The sequence below is a fragment of the Pleurodeles waltl genome, chromosome 8 (assembly GCF_031143425.1).
Source record: "Pleurodeles waltl isolate 20211129_DDA chromosome 8, aPleWal1.hap1.20221129, whole genome shotgun sequence".
NCBI classification, from domain to species: Eukaryota; Metazoa; Chordata; class Amphibia; order Caudata; family Salamandridae; genus Pleurodeles; species Pleurodeles waltl.
The window spans coordinates 1,458,760,077-1,458,777,026 of NC_090447.1; the positions used below are offsets into that span (position 1 = coordinate 1,458,760,077).

The window sequence follows — 16,950 nt, forward strand, 5'->3', positions numbered from 1 at the left end:
TATCCCAATTGATCCTAAGGTCTCAATGACAGACATCACAGTTGGAATCAAGATTCCTGGGTTGCTCAACATCGCTGTACCTACCTGAGTGCCAATTCCATGTACTAGCTGAGATAGCCACAGCTAAAGGCCCCAGTGCCAAAAGAAACAAGAGGGGGACAACAGACACTTGTGGCAAGTGTCTCTTTTCATACATATCGTTATGTACATGCACCCTCACAATCAGCCAAGGGTGAATCGTACAATAAACACATTTTACTTATGAAATCCACCCCAACTCTGCTCTAGCAAGAATATTAAAAATATACTTCCATTGCATCCAATCAAACTTCTGCATGGTGTTGAGAGACCAGGCTATTATTTTCTTTAGGTAGTCTTTACTCTGACATGGGAGATGCACCAGTGTTCGTAAGTGATTTAGAGATGTGTGTCCCAGTGTGAATCTCAACTGAGAATCACGAATTAACATGGCAACAACTCTAAGCAATCTCATTGCAAAGATCTTCGTCAATATCCTGATGTCCTAACTGCACAAACGTATTGGGCAATAGTTTGAATATTCTATGGGGTATGTGTCCGCCTGTGGTAAGATTTATTGTGGGCTTGTTAAAAATGAATCCCAATGAGTGCTGGAGTTCAGCCACCTTACAGGCTTGGTGGAATAAGAGGAGCAAGGGGGGGGTTCTCAACCTTGTGACTTTTCCCTGGATACCCATCCTCTGCTGGACATTTACAGGTTGACAGTGCAGAGACTGCTCCAGCAATTTACTCTTTGGAAATTTCGCCCTCAAGAAGCTCTCTACCTCACAGGGAAGTACAGAGATCGAAATAATTAGTTTATCTGTTCCTGCATGTCTGTTTTGTCTGAGCCATAAAATAATTTATAAAACAAGGCAACGCTGTTAGTAATTGCTAGAGGATGCACCAATACATCAACCCCTAGCATCTCTGTGATTGTTAGTTGAGAATCTCGTAGGCATAACTAAGCTGCTAAAAGCCTGTTAGCTTGTTCACCATGTCCACATCGATGCTGCCTCAACCTGACCAAGGCTTTTTCTGCAGATTCTGTAAAAAAGGTGTTAAGAAGCACATGGCTGTTTCCAACAGTCTTTTCGTCAGGAGTGAAAGGGTCTCAGCATATTGGTTTTTGAGATCTCTGATTGTCAGGCTTATTTGTCTTTCAGTGATCTTTTTTCACAATGGTAGAATACCTCATTAATAATACCCTTCAAGTGGCCTTTCCTGCAGTCCAGAGTGTACCCGCCGAAGTTGCTGAGGCTTAATTTTTTTGCTAAGTATGTACGTATGGGCGATTTTCTTCGTCCTGTATGTAAGAAACTGGAGTCAGTTGAGGGGGATGAGAACCTACCTTATATAATATCACAGTCCTTGTCAGGGTGAACCACAAAAATTACTGAATAAACTTGTGACTAACCAATTAGGCTTAACTTAGAAGCAATGTGTAAAGTATTTAAGCAGTACTCAAACAGTAATAAAGTGAAAACACAATACAAGAAAAACCCCAAACAAACCAGGCCAAGAAACGCTGTGTACAAGTGTTCAATGCTTAATTGTACAAACCACTATAATCTTGTCAGATATTCTACGTTTAGCAAAGGTAAATCACCCTTTTTTATTTGTCCATTTTCTGAAAAGGACTTTACATGGGAGCCATTTATAAATAAGGAGCACAACCTCATATTTCTTAGAGCAGTTTTTGGACGTGAAGAGATCGCTATGATTGCTGTGGTCCTACTACTGCTGATGACCGCTGCCACCCAAAGCTATACCCTTTTCGTTTGTGTGTGAATAATGTTATATGTCTTTGTGTTTCACAAAGTACAAAGAAATTAGTTACTTACCTGTATCTGTAGTTCTCCAGTATTGGTCTCTTTTATAGATTCACATGCTTGAATATTTCCAGTTGTCGAAGTGGGAGCCCCACGGTAACTTTATAAAGCAATACATGTTAGTATCATAGGCCATAATGGCAGTGCCCAGTCTGTTTAATAGCCTATCTACTTCCTTTTTAAAAAAAAGAACTAAACGTGTTCTGTGACCAATCAGACGACAGCACCCTCTAGAACAATCCCAACCAAGGCTGTTTCCCTCAGATTTGCGAGCACTATTGTGCCCCCAATCCTGTAGCATAAATGAGGGGAGCCTCTAAGGGGAGGAGGGTGTGTCACATGTGAATCTATGAAAGATACCAATACTGGAGAACTACAGTTACAGGTACGTAACTAATTTTCTGTTGGATCTTTCATAGATTCACATGCTGGTATCAGAAAAGCACGCAAGATAGTAAACATAAATATACCATAGCTTTTGGGAAACAGAATTAGCGGATGGTGGTAGAAGAAGAAACGAAGCTCACCTTAATGAAAGAGGTGTCTCACCACTGACTGTCCCACTGCTGTATCCGTCTTAAGGGTCTCATCTAGGCAATAATGTCTTGTAAACGTGTGCCTACTGGACCAAGTCGCTGCTCTACAGATGTGCTGAATTGGCACTCCAGCAAAGAGGGCTGTAGAAGTGGCCAGTGCTCTCGTCGAATGGGCTGTTACTGAACCTTATAACTTTTTACCGGCCTGTGCAAGACAGTACTGAATAGTGGCTGCAATCCATCTTGCTATAGTCTGCTTAGTTACTGAGAGACCTTTCCTGATACCTCCGTATGCCAGGAACAACTGGTCTGACCTTCTAATATGATGAGTTCTGTGTAAAGAGAACTTTTTTTACATCTAGTGAGTAGAGGGACTTTTCTGCTGGTGTCTGGATTTGGAAAAAACGTTCTGAGAACAACTGGCTCTTTCAAATGGAAATCCGATGGCCCTTTCGGAATACATTCATGGTTCGTCCTGTGGATAACACTGTCATCAGTGAACTGAAGGAAAGAATGCTATATGGTGAAAGCCTGTATATTGCTCACCCTCATCGTGGAAGTAAGAGCTAAGAGTATTGCCATTTTCCAAGTCAGAAACTTTAGTTCCGATCTGTGTATCGGTTCCAATGGTGGTTTTACAAGCTGCCCCAGAACTAAGTTCAGATACCACACTGGTGGGGGTTTCTTAACTGGTGAAAAGGCCCTGAAGAGACCCTTGATGAACTGTTTGATTATTCGAGAACAGCTCAAAGATGGTGCCTTATTGGTGCGTCTAAAGTGCGCAATTGCAGCCAGGTGTACTTTTATGTAAGAATGCGAAGGTTTAGATCTTTTCAGATGGAGAAAGTACGGAAGAATCTGTTCTGGAGGTGCTTCGAGTGGGTGGATGTTTGAGGACTTGCACCAAAGGCAGAAGTGTTTTCACTTGAGCGGATAAGTGTTGTTTGTTGCCTCAGCTCTTGTCTGTGCCAGCAGTTCTCTGCAGTCTGGTGGAATGACTAGCAATGCAAACTTATTGCATTCAGCATCCAGGCTGATAAGTAAAGCGATGCCGGGTCCAGATGCAGTATCTGGCCCATTCATTCTCAACCGGTCCGCCGTCACCCTGAGGTGCCAGTGAGGTTGCTTTGAGAGGAGAAGGAGTTCGGTGAATCAGTACTGCCTGGGCCACCTGGGAGCTATCAGAAGGAGTCTGCAAGGTTATTTTTTCATTTTGTTTATTACTCTTGGGATCAATGGAATCAGCGAAAAGGCGTAGGCATATACTCCTGACCATTGCATCGAAAATGCATTCCCCCATGATCCCTCTTGGGGATGCCAGCTTGCAAAGTACAGGCATTTCTTGTTCTCCTTTGTTGCAAACAGGTCGGGATTCAGTTCTCCCCATCACTGGAACAGTTCCTTTGTCCTGCGTTGATTTAATTTTCATTCATGGTATGGAATGGTGATTCTGCTTTATGAATCGGCAAGGAGATTGTGTACTCCTGGCACATGCTCCCCTTAAGAGTATGCGATGTTGAAGCGCCCAGTTCCAGATGTGTTGAGCTTGTGTAGATAGCGTCTGGAAACGTGTTCCTCCCTGTTTGTTTAGACAGAACATACTGGTTGTATTGTCTGTTCAAATGAGGACCAACGAGCCTCTGATGTTTGGAAGAAAGGCCTTCAAAGCTAAGGAAATAGCCCCGAGTTCCAGTTGGATGATATGGAGTTTTCCCTCTTCATTGGACCATTTCCACTGATCCTGAGATTGTGGAGATGGGCTCCCCAACCTTCTAACGACGCATCCGTTGTTATTATGAAATTTGGTACCAACTGTAAGAATCTGAGACCATCCGTTAGGTGGGGGGTTGTGCCCACCATAATATCTCAGAATTCATTGTTGGGGTAGTGACAGTAGTGTTGTCGAACAAGCCCTGTGTTTGGATCCATTGCTCATCGAGTTGTTGTTGGAGGGGCCTCATGCGTAAGCGCCAATTTGGGACCAAGGGAATGCATGAGGAAATCATTCCCATAAACGATTTGAATTTTCGGACAGACACTGACTTTCTTTTGGAAAGTTTGTTTGCAAGTTGGAGAATTTTTGCCTGTCTATTTTCGAAGGAAAAGGCTTTGTCCTGTACTATGTCTAGAATGGCACCTATAAAAGTCAATCTTGTAGTTGGTTTCCGCTGCAACTTTTGATAATTTGTTGTGAGGCCCAGAGTGTTGAATAATGCAAGGCAGGTAGCTGTTGCTTCTGCTGTCTGTTTTGAAGTAGGGGCTTTTATCAGCCAATCGTCCAAGTACTGGAATACTTGGGCCAACATCTTTGTGAAAATTCTAGGGGGCAGATTTTAGCCCGAAAGGCAATACTCTGAACTGAAAGTGTATTCCTGCTATCTGGAAACGTAGGAATCTGCGATGAGCCAGGTATATTGGCACATGGGAATATGGGTCCTGTAGATCTAAAGAAGCTATGTAAAATCTGTGGTTCAGGACTTGTAATATGTCCTGTAGAGTCACCATATGAAAAGTTTGCTTTAGAAAACTGTTTAACTTCAGAAGGTCGACTACTGGACACCATTCTCTCGAGGGATTTCTGACAAGAAAGAAGCACCAATAGAATCCTATTCTGCTGATGTTTTGGAATAGTTTCTATTGCCCCTTTCTTTATCATGCTGGATAATTCCTTTAAAAGTTGTTTTAATCGAGGCGGTGGTGGGCCTGAAGGTGGGGTGTCTGGGGCTTTCTGAAGACATTTTACTGAGTGTCCTCTCAAGATTACGTCCAAAACCCACCTGTCGGAAGTTATACTGAACCATAGTTGAAGATGATGTATAACGCGTCCTCTGATCCGAAACTGTGGGGAGACACTTGGCATTTATTGGAGTTCATAATTTTCTATAGTCCTATTGCAGGTAAGGTTTCCTCTGGGAGGTTGTTTATACGCTGCAGTTGGAGGTTGGCTGTACTGCTGCTGTTGTCCATATTGTTGGCGGTTCTGCGGTGACTGGTACTGCTTGTATTGTTGGTAGCCAGCTTGAAATTAATAGTTTCTCCTTCCTCTAGCTCTCTGAAGGGGCTGTTTACAGAATTGCAGAGTACCTAAGGATCTGGCTGTGTCAGTATCTGCTTTTATTGATTGTAAGGCTTCATCTATATGTTTGCCAAACAAAGACTCCCCATCGAATGGCATATCTAGGATTCTTGCCTGGATCTCCGGGCAAAAGGATGTGGATTTTAACCATCCCTGCCTTCTCAACACTGCAGATTCTGCCAATTGTCTGAAATTTGTAGTGATGTCTATGACGCAGTCAATCATCTCTGCTGAGACCCACTCCCCCTCCTGCAAGATCTTACGTGCTTCCGCTTTAGCATCCTCGGGTAGCGGGTCAATGTATGTTGCTCTATCCGACCACATTCGGCAATCATAGCGGGCTAGAATGACCAGTGAATTTGCCACCTTAACTGTAGTGGCTGCCATTGTGGAAAATTGTTTTCCGATGCTATCCAGTCTACGACCATCCTTGTCCGGAGGCGATGTAATCGGCATAGAAGGGTTTTTTGAGCAGCACTGCGCAGCTTGCAACACTATCGAATCCGGTTTTGGCTGATCTAAGAGGCAAGATGGTGAACTATCTGAGACTTTAAATGTTTTCTCCTTGCATGGAATGAATGGAGGCACCGTGGCGGAGTTCTTTATGGTCTTTAAACCCTCCTGCTAGATAAAATCAACTATAGGTATGGCCCTTACAGATTTCCTTGCTTGTTCTTTAAAGTCACGAAGAAAACAGTCTGTTTCCTTTGTTAAGAGTGGCAGCTCAAATCTTTTAGCTGCACGGTCCATCAAATTATGGAAGCCCCCAGTATCCACTGGTGGAGAATCCACTGGTGTTGCCTGTGGTGGAGAGGGAGGAGGAACAAGGTAGTCGTCCCACTTGTCCTGATCAATGTTCTTTCTCTTATTTTGCCGTCTTCTGTGTCATCATCTGACGAGGGCAAATTTTCTTGATATGGGCTGCGTGAAGTTAGAAGCGGCGTCCTGCGCCAAGGTAGTTTGTGTGGAAACCAATGGAGTGGACCTTGGCAACAGAAATGGTGTTTGAAAGAGTTGTGGCAGCGGTGGAACTTGTGTTATAGAGGTCTGAGGGAGCGAGGATGGGAACCTCTGGTAGTAGTCTCAAAGCATACTCTGGAGATTTGTTATAAGTGATACTGGCATCGGAAGAGATTGTTCTTGTGGAAATTCCATATGCCCTTGTTGCATTTGGTTGGCTGAACCGTAATAATCCTGGCACTGCTCATTGTCGTTATCATCAAAGTCTTGGCATTTCACCCTCGGTTGTGATGGGCTACTAGCTGTGCCAAAAGGTCTGTCATTATCCGAGTCGCCATCCTCATCCAGGAGGTGAATAGGCGGGTAAGGCAGGACTTTACTAGGAGATGTATGAATAGGCAGAATTGTCTTATCTGATGATCTGCTTTTTAATGGTATGAGAGGTAACGGTGGTAATAATCTTTCATTATGTAGAAAGGTGGAAAGATGCGGTATCATCGACGATTTTTCTGACGAGTACTTTGGTGTTGTTGTACTTTCTGTATGTGGAATAGTCGTTGACGGGCCCGCCTGCAGAGTCGTCGACAACGAGCCAGCTACCATCAACGGTGCGGTCGTCAACAGAATTTGTTTATGATGAGGTCTTCTTCATCGATGATGGTCTCGTGGACGAACTCTTCATTGATAATGGCCTCTTGATGGCATTGTCAACGAGGTTAGAGCATGTTCATCCTGTGCCGTCGACAGTATCCCGTGAGAATGAGCAGTGCCGACCAGGAAAGGTGAGAGGTGGAGGAGCGGTCCGGTCGCGTAGAAACCCCAGGTGGCCAGCTCGCATCACACGTGCTGGGAGTACAGAACGGCTGGTCCGGACCTGGGAGACATCTGATGACCCGGGGGTGAGAGAGACTAACGGGCGTAATTGGAGGTGGCCGGACCGTGTAGGGTGGCATTACCTGCTGCAAGAACCTGCAAGGAGGGGGTGAGGTACGGGGCCTGGCTGGGTGGACTCAAGACCCTTTCCTGTGCCTCCCGATCCCGTTGGGCCACAGTGAAGGAGACGAGTTTCCCCCAGGGCGGGCTGTTGGAAAGGCGGCCCTCTGAGGTGAGAAGCACAGAAAAACAGAAAGGCCTTGCCTGGGGGACGGAAAGATGAATGATACTATATGACACTGTGCCTGGGCCGGGGCCTGGGGTATGCTACACCATTAGTCGGACGGGAAGAGTGAATGCTGCCCTCTGAGCACTCCACTCCCTCTAAATACGTTGGATTTGACCGGGCAAAGCTCGTTGAATGAGGTGGCCGACTCCTCCATTGATTGCGGCACTGCCAGGGTCCCGGGCCTTGTTCTTGATTAACTGACTTGGACAGGGAGTGGCTGACCTGAACTGGTGAACAATGGGGAAACCACAACTGAAATCCTCTCAGGTGGCTCAGGATGATGTGACCATGCCTGAGACACTATCTGAACAGTCGGCAGAACAGGAGGCCATCTCTGACACCATGCGCTCTCAATTTGATAAAATCTTAGCTCTGCAACAAGATATTAGGGCAGGCTCAGTGGGCCTGGGGTTACTGCGGGCTAAACACCAGAAGCTGGCGGACAAGGTGCAGGAGGCAGAACGCAATATGGTAGACATTCGCCCAGGTCACGAGGCACTTACAAACCAAGTCACAGAGCCGACCGACCAAGTGTGCAGACTGGAATACCATGCAGAAGGTTGTAATAGACGCAACAACATCCGACTGGTGGGACTTCCGGAAGGAATGGAAGGCAGCAACATGGTGGCATACTTGAGAGTTGGCTCAAAACTGCAGTGGCCCCTAACTGGCTCACACCTTTCTTCACATTCGAACGGGCGCATAGAGTGCCAGCCTGTTAACCGGCCCCAGGTAGACAGCCATGCACAGTGGTGGCCAAATTGCTATGTTATCGCGATAGAGATGTTTTACTGAATTGAGCCCGCAGAGATGGCCCCTATAGAATGGAAAAGTGAATATGTTCCCTGATTACACTGCAGCAGTCCAGGAAAAAAGAGCATCTTATCCAGAAGTGAAGAGAGCACTGAGGGAGATGGGGATACAGTACTCACTTATGTTTCCGTTTAAACTGAAAATCATAATAGACAGCAAAATGCATTTTTGTGAAGACCCCAGTGAGGCGTGGGACTGGCTAGAGGCGCACAAGGCTGGGACCCCCTGGACTCGGAAAAAGCATATACAGCGAGATGTAATCCAGGGACCTACTGGAAAACGCCGGCGAGTTTGAAGATAGGAAGGGCGATTGAAACCCACCCGATCGCAAAACCACAATGAGAAAGAAGCAACTATCAAGGTGGTGGCAGACATCGAAGACAGCAATGCATGGAATCCCACTCAGAGACTTATGCCGGTGGATCAGTAACAGACTTGGAGGCCAATAGGTCTGAACCTGAGACTGAGAGACTGCCAGTGGTAACCCCTTAATCTGTGGACGAACTTATATAGCTCACTGCATAGTTACAGAACCTATTAACAAGATTGTTCAGAGTTGTTCAACACTTACTGGCTTGAAGCTAATGGGCGTAAGCTCCCTCAAGAAGCAAAAGGATGATATAGACTGAAGGGCCTAATAACACAACACATAATGGTGGAAACATGGTCATTCTTTATGGATATGGGCACATCGGAAGCAGACTACTATTGTAATTGGTGGGAGGGAGGGACATTGCTGGCTTTAGACTGCTAATAGCTTCCCCTCCTCCCCCATGCTCCCTGGAAGAGTATATAGAAACAACTCAGAAGACATGGTTTCGTTCGCAGAAGTTGACTTGTTTGGGCGGGTGGCCGTTGCTGTTCGGCCCTGGGGTCAGGGAGTTCATTAAGGGGTTTTGATTGAGGCAGGATATATATTATTATTGGGAGTGAAGGAAGTCTGGGGAAGGAGGGGGGACTGGATGTGTTTACAAGACAACTTGATCTGCCAGTAATTACATGGCTACTACGACACAGCATATTACATGCATGACTTGGAATGTCCGTGGTCTGGGAATCGGCAGCCAAACGTTATAAAGTTTACCAGTACTTAAAGCGCAGAGGTGTTCATTTAGCAATGTTGCTGGAGACACTTTTGAAAGGGGTAGAAATAGCTTGGTTACAGTGGAGGTGGTGAGGCCACCTTGATGCTACCTCTTATTGCGCCTACGCTAGAGGGGTGGTGCTTTGGATCAAACTGGGAGTCCATTTTAAACCCCTGCTCAAACTCATTGACAAGGATTGGAGATATGTACCAGCAACAGGCCGACTATCAGGAAGGGAGGTCACCCTGGGTGGCGACTATGCCCCAAACCAGCACCAACTTGTTTTTTTGCATAAGATGTCGGCACAGGTGGGCTAGATACTGATGGGAGACCTGCTGATTTGTGGAGATTTTAACTGTGTAGACGATATCCAACTAGACCGCTCTACTCCACCCTTGCTGGGGCTCCGGCCTGGAGGATGGCAGTAGGGTTCAAGGAGTGGCTAAGGCAATTGGCCCTCTGGGATTTGTGGCGGCTCCAACACAGAAACAAAGGTGACTACTCCTACTAATCCTATATACACGATTTACACACGAGGATGGATAGACTGTTCTGCTCAGCAGGACTATGTCATGCAGTGCGGACTACGGAGTACCGAGGGCATAATCTTTCAGACCACAGCTCTCTTGTTCTAGGCTTTATACCGCACGTACTCAGATCGGCAGTTCCATTATGGAGGCTATAGCCAGCAACACTTGAAGTCAATAGTTACAGGGACTCATTGGGTATGGCCATAGCAGATTATTTCACAGTAAATCAAGGGTCTGCCTTTTCCACATTGGTGGAATGGGAGGCGTTTAAGGTTGTGGTAAGAGGACATTGTATGGGACAAACTGAGGGGGCACTACAGGAGAAATTGCAGACCCTTGAAGCTAATGTACATGAATTAGAGACGACTCAGAGGTCGGACCCCCACACAGAGAAGCAACTACGGGAAGCACACAAACAACATAGTGCAGCGCTAGATAGGTTACAAAACACTGACCATAAAGACCGAACTCATGAAGAGGGGATTAAATCTGGTCGCCTACTGGCTTGGATGATCCACCCAGAATTAAGAGGCAACCCCATCACACATTTAAGAAAAGGGGCTGGAGAACATATCCACTCCCCAGAGACTAATTTTGAACATATGATGAGACGCTGTATGAGCAACCAGAGTTAATACAAGACACTGAACAGGAGGCACTTCTGGACAGACTCCCTATACCTACACTTCCAAAAGGGGTGGTTGAGACACTATAGGGGAGCTATTACTGCAGTAGAGCTACGTAAAGTTATCGAGGAAATGGTCAAGGGTAAAACGCCGGGACCGGACACCCTTCCGGATGAATTTTATTTGATGTATATGGATACACTGGTCCCAAAACTGATAACCCTATATGCTCAGTCTTGGGAGGGGGGCAAATTGCCTGCATTGACTAGGAGTAGACTAGTGGTCCCATTGCCCAAGACGACTAATCCGTGGGGACCGACTTCAGCGTTCTACCCTCTTTCTATGTTGAATACGGACTTTTAAATCCATAGTAAGGTCCGAACAAATAGAATCCTTCCTTATATGACGACTCTAGTCCACGATGATCAAAATGGATTTATCCCAGGCAGGAGCACCTCCCTTAACCTACGCAGACGTTTCCATATATTATGTCACCCAGATGCACAATCAGGGGACACGCTTGTGTCAGTAGACCTTAAAAAAAGCGTTTGATTCTATCCGCTGGGATTTCCTGATCAAGGTGATGCAGCTCATGGGCCTGGGAAGTGGATAAAGTGGGTGACGCTTTTATATACAGAACCCACTGTTAGAGTAAGAAAGGGGGTTATCGTGTCTTCTGAGTATGCCATCTTTAGAGGGACTAGGCAGGGCTGCTTTCTGTCCCCTTTATTATTTGCGCTTGCCATAGAACCATTTGTAGCCTGGTTTTGAACAGAAGGGACGCAATCTGGTCTTCTGGTAGGTGGCCCCCATCAAATTATTTCACTATATGCGAATGATCTGCTACTATACCTAGAAAACAATGAAAGGGGGTTAATAGACGCTATTGAAAGACTGAAGGAGTTTGGGAGGCTATCAAGTTTGCAGCTGAACCGCCCAAAGACCTGACTTTTCCCCTGTAGGAAGGATACTCACCCCACACTCAGCCCCTCCCTCTGAGAATCAGGTGTGAGACCTCTTCCTTTCGAATACCTTCGTATCCAGATTTACCACACCAAGGAAGATGTATATGAGGGTAATCTGTGTGGAGCATATTGTTCCATGTTAGAAATGGGGTCTTTTCGTGACAGTCAGGTTACCCCCTGTTCAAGCAAGGACCCTCACTCTAGTCAGGGTAAAAGAGAATCACCCTCAGCTAACCCCTTCTTACTCCCTTGGTAGCTTGGCAGAGCAGTAGGCTTAACTTCAGAGTGCTAGGTGTAAAGTATTTGTACCAACACACACAGTAACTTAATGAAAACACTACAAAATGACACAACACCAGTTTAGAAAAATGGGAAATATTTATCTAAACAAAACAAGACCAAAACGACAAAAATCCAACATACACAAGTCAAGTTATGAATTTTTAAAGATTAAACTCAAAAATAGCGCTTAGAAACAAAAATGCTTCGATGAGGTGTTAACACGGCGTCGTGACGGAGTCGTTCCCAACAAGCCGACACCAGCGGCGCTGGACACGGAGTCGCGTAGACCCCCAAGCACAGTACCTTTGGTGAAGAGTGAAAACAAGCCGATGCGCGAAGTCGGGGATCGCGGAGTCTGTGCGAAACGTTGAATCCGTGCACTTCGAGCGGCGTCGGTCACGACGTGGTGCGGCGACTTCCACGGAGTCGCGGACTTCAGCGAGGCTGCAGCAGCGTCGGGCATGCGAAGAGCGTCGCGTTCCAGCGAAGGTCACGGCGTCGGGTGCAGGCGGTGTCACCGGATTCAGCAGCGGCGTCGGTCCGAAGTTGTCCGAAGTCGATTTCCTTGGATTTCTACCAGCTTTCCTTTCAAGGGCCCAGGGACTGGATAGGGCACCACTTGTCAGAGCAGGAGTCTCTCCAGAGACTCCAGGTGCTGGCAGAGAGAAGTCTTTGCTGTCCCTGAGACTTCAAACAACAGGAGGCAAGCTCTAAATCAAGCCCTTGGAGATTTCTTCACAAGATGGAAGGCACACAAAGTCCAGTCTTTGCCCTCTTACTCTGGCAGAAGCAGCACTGCAGGAAAGCTCCACAAAGCACAGTCACAGGCAGGGCAGCACTTCTTCCTCAGCTATTCAGCTCTTCTCCAGGCAGAGGTTCCTCTTGGTTCCAGAAGTATTTCTAAAGTCTGTGGTTTTGGGTGCCCTTCTTATACCCAATTTCTCCTTTGAAGTAGGCCTACTTCAAAGTAAAGTCTCTTGTGAATGTGAAATCCTGCCTTGCCCAGGCCAGGCCCCAGACACTCACCAGGGGGTCGGAGACTGCATTGTGTGAGGACAGGCACAGCCCTTTCAGGTGTAAGTGACCACTCCTCCCCTCCCTCCTAGCACAGATGGTTCATCAGGAAATGCAGACTACACCCCAGCTCCCTTTGTGTCACTGTCTAGTGTGAGGTGCAACCAGCCCAACTATCAAACTGACCCAGACAGGGAATCCACAAACAGACAGAGTCACAGAAATGGTATAAGCAAGAAAATGCTCACTTTCTAAAAGTGGCATTTTCAAACGCACAATCTTAAAATCAACTTTACTAAAAGATGTATTTTTAAATTGTGAGCTCAGAGACCCCAAACTCCACATGTCCATTCGCTCCCAAAGGGAATCTACACTTTAATCGGATTTAAAGGTAGCCCCCATGTTAACCTATGAGAGGGACAGGCCTTGCAACAGTCACTGTCAGGACATATAAAACACATTACTATATGTCCTACCTTAACCATACACTGCACACTGCCCTTGGGGCTACCTAGGGCCTACCTTAGGGGTGTCTTACATGTAAGAAAAGGGAAGGTTTAGGCCTGGCAAGTGGGTACACTTGCCAAGTCGAATTTACAGTTAAAACTGCACACACAGACGCTGCAGTAGCCGGTCTGAGACATGATTACAGAGCTACTTTGTGGGTGGCACAACCAGTGCTGCAGGCCCACTAGTAGCATTTGATTTACAGGCCCTGGAGCACTTTACTAGGGACTTACTAGTAAACCAAATATGCCAATCATGGATAAACCAATCAACAATACAATTTACAGGGAGAGCATATGCACTTTAGCACTGGTTAGCAGTGGTAAAGTGCTCAGAGTTCAAAAGCCAACAGCAACAGGTCAGAAAAAATAGGAGGCAGGAGGCAAAAAGATTGAGGATGACCCTGCATAAGCAAAAAAGTCCAACATTCCATAAAAAGCAATGTCATCTTTTGGAGATCCCCGAAACTGACTCTAATGGCTCGTATAGCGATAACAAAGATGGTGGTATTGCCCCACCTACTTCATCTGTTTGTGAATATACCAATTACTGTTCTGGTGGGATGGTTTCGTTGGGTTGATGCATTAGTCAGAAACCTTATATTGGATGGAAATAGACAAAGAGTATCCCTCGCAAACCTGAAACGTTCCCCAACGGAAGGGGGACTGGGAGTGCCAGACTATGAGTTGTATTACTTAGCCGCTCAACTACAATGGATTGACAGATGGATGGGAGGGACTCAACAGGGAGCACTGGAGCAACTGGGTTTGGCCCCTTATCAGGACAGGTTGTTACCGAGGTTGTTGAGAGCAGATGTGCTGATCCCCCACCCAACGATACCGGTGAAGGTGGCACTATACTCCTGGAAAAGGAGTCAGATGAGAGCTCGTAGACTGGTGGCGTGTGCACCAGGGCTTCATATAGTGGTTCTCCCACATGGCACGTTAATTACTTATTTTACAGCAGCGGGGCTCCAGAGTTGGTCGGCTGCAAGTCTAAGGACTGTTGGCGATTGCTTTCAAGAAAGTGAGCTTATTCCACTGGGAGATCTCATTGACACACGTGGTCTACGGGACTCACAGTTTCTGTCCTACAAAGCTGTAACCCACGCTTTTGCAGAATTATGGCAATGTGGTCGCCATGAACCCCCTACACACAAAGCACTCCAACTTATCCTTTCCTTGCGTGCTTCCCTGCACCTTGGAGGTCTGTCTGTTGGGGAAGTTCCTCAGGACTATGAAAGGCAAAGTTGGCTCCTGATTCAAAGATCTAGTCTAGCTTTGGCGAGGAGGCGTATTACGATGGCCTGGAAATCGGCCAGAGGCCCACGTTTTATTGCATGGGAAAAAGATCTCACGAAGTGGACAGTAGCGGAAGGGCAGGCACTTTGGAAAAAGGATGCTAGGGGGATTAGGAGGTGCCCTTTAGCACATCTTTGGGATGAGATAATTGAGGTGTGGCTGAACCCTGCTGTAGTGATTGAATCTGACATAAGGAAGAGCTCGGACTAGGGACTCGAGCTATAGAGAAAAGCCTGCTGGGGAAAACCTGTATAAGATGAGCGATAAACCAAGACCAGACAGAGGTGGAAAAGGGAACATGAGTACTGGCGGTCTGACCACGAGAGGGGCACAACGATGGGCAACCTGGGCTCTTAAACATATCTATTCCTTGAGATTGGAAATAACAAACTTAATGCGGTGGCTTTACCGATAAGAATAAGTAATGCAACATGACCCTCTCTGACCTTCGGCCTTTAGCTGATACCCACAGAAGAATAGATGGACTTAACAATTCCTGCCTGCCTTTCTATGATATTTTAGTTTATCTTCTTTTCTTTTCTGTTTGGTTTAATTTTGTTCAATTTGTTGATGGTTACATACATAGGCTACGAGGTTTTCGTAGAAACATTAAAAAGACTGGTCTGATGAAATACATTGACAATACTTAAGAATTAAGACTTGAGATTGATTGGACATTTCTCTGACAATAACATGCTGTAGGGGTCTAAGACAAACAAATAAATATTTCCTATGATGTTTTACATGCTTCAATTACAACTGAAGCGATTTAATGCCAAAATGTTTAAAAATGCCAATAAAGAGATTAAAAAAATAAATAAGATAGATCACATGTACAAAATGAAGAAATGTATAGAAAAGATAAAGCATGCCAGATATCATAATGAAATTCACTAACAATGAAAATAGGTTTTGCATAAATATTTTGTGAATATCTGGTGTTAATGACGTAGTGAAGTCCTGTGACACTTCCTTAGAAAAATTTATATGCTAAAACATCTGATTACTCTCATGGAATGGGAAAAAAGCCACAGTCAAGAAAGAACACGGTGAAAAACACTTTCCAGACTGGTGAAGAAGGTAACCAAGACAAGTATGTCTTCTTTCATTCTACCTATTCAACATGTATGCAGAATAACTAATGAGAGAACCTTGTCCGCAAGGTGAACACTCATTTAAAACGAGCAGAAGAAACACCAAAAACCATCAAAAGACTGATGACAATGCTCATATATGAAAATTAAGAATATCTTACAAGCCTCTTCATAAAGGTCAAACAACATAGTGAAAGAGCGGAACAACTACTAAATGTAAAAAAAGGCCAAAGCAATGACAACAGGTGCAGCACTCACCTTTAAATTTGACAGTGATGAAGAAGTGGTGAACAGATTCTTTCTTTTACAGTCGCCTATCAATAACTAATGCTCCAGGAGTCAATATTTATGCCGCGGATTAGTAGTGGGCAGAGCTGCAATCAAAAACATGGAAAAGATTTTCAAGTGAATGATTTCGCTACAAGAACAAAAGTCATAATTGTACAAGCATTGGCATTACCTGTGACAATGTGTGAATGCTAAAATTGAACAACGAAGAAACAGGACAGGAAGAGTATTGTTGCGTTCGAACTGCGCCTCTAGATTTTACTTCTAAGAACACCATGGGCAGCCAAGAAAACAAACACATGTATTATTGATTAAATTAAGCCAGGACTTCAAATTACATATAAGATCTCATGCCAATGCAAAGTTCCCTGAAAAGACTGTCATGCTTCAAAACAAAGAAGGAAAAAGATAACCAGCAGCAAGGTGAAAGGTCTCTATCACAACAGCAATAAACACTCAATTGAGAAGTCTGAAGTCCCAACTAGAGGGCGGGGCATTTTACAGACAGTTGATCTATATGGACGTCATGCTTAATGGTAGCCATTAATCTTTTTAGAGAATAGACTGAACATATCCCCAAATGATACCAAAATAAATACCAGGTGTATTCTCAAATGAATGAGGACTACCACATTAAGCTAAGCACTCTTGTAAGTGACAAGAGTCTAACTACAAAGCTGGGGTGAAAAATAGATTGGAGCAAAATTGTATAGGGAAGTTGACCTGGATAGCTCGTAAGACAAATTAGAAACTGTTTTCAACATTGTTAACAACCAAATGAACAATAAGACATAGAAGAACAAAACATTATGCATGTTAGAAATGCACTTTAACTGAACTCACTGATAAGGTTTTATTATA

At 45.1% G+C, this 16,950-nt stretch overlaps 1 protein-coding gene across 6 annotated transcripts in view; it reads right to left on the bottom strand.

Annotated features, from left to right (window-relative positions):
- ZBTB20 (zinc finger and BTB domain containing 20) overlaps window positions 1–16,950 on the bottom strand; it is a 4,633,203-nt gene that overhangs the window by 592,122 nt on the left and 4,024,131 nt on the right. For all 6 annotated transcript variants that reach the window (XM_069202644.1, XM_069202647.1, XM_069202646.1 and 3 more), the window contains one exon: window positions 16,060–16,175. The gene's annotated coding sequence lies outside the window, so the exon portion shown is untranslated. The remainder of the gene's footprint in view (window positions 1–16,059; window positions 16,176–16,950) is intronic.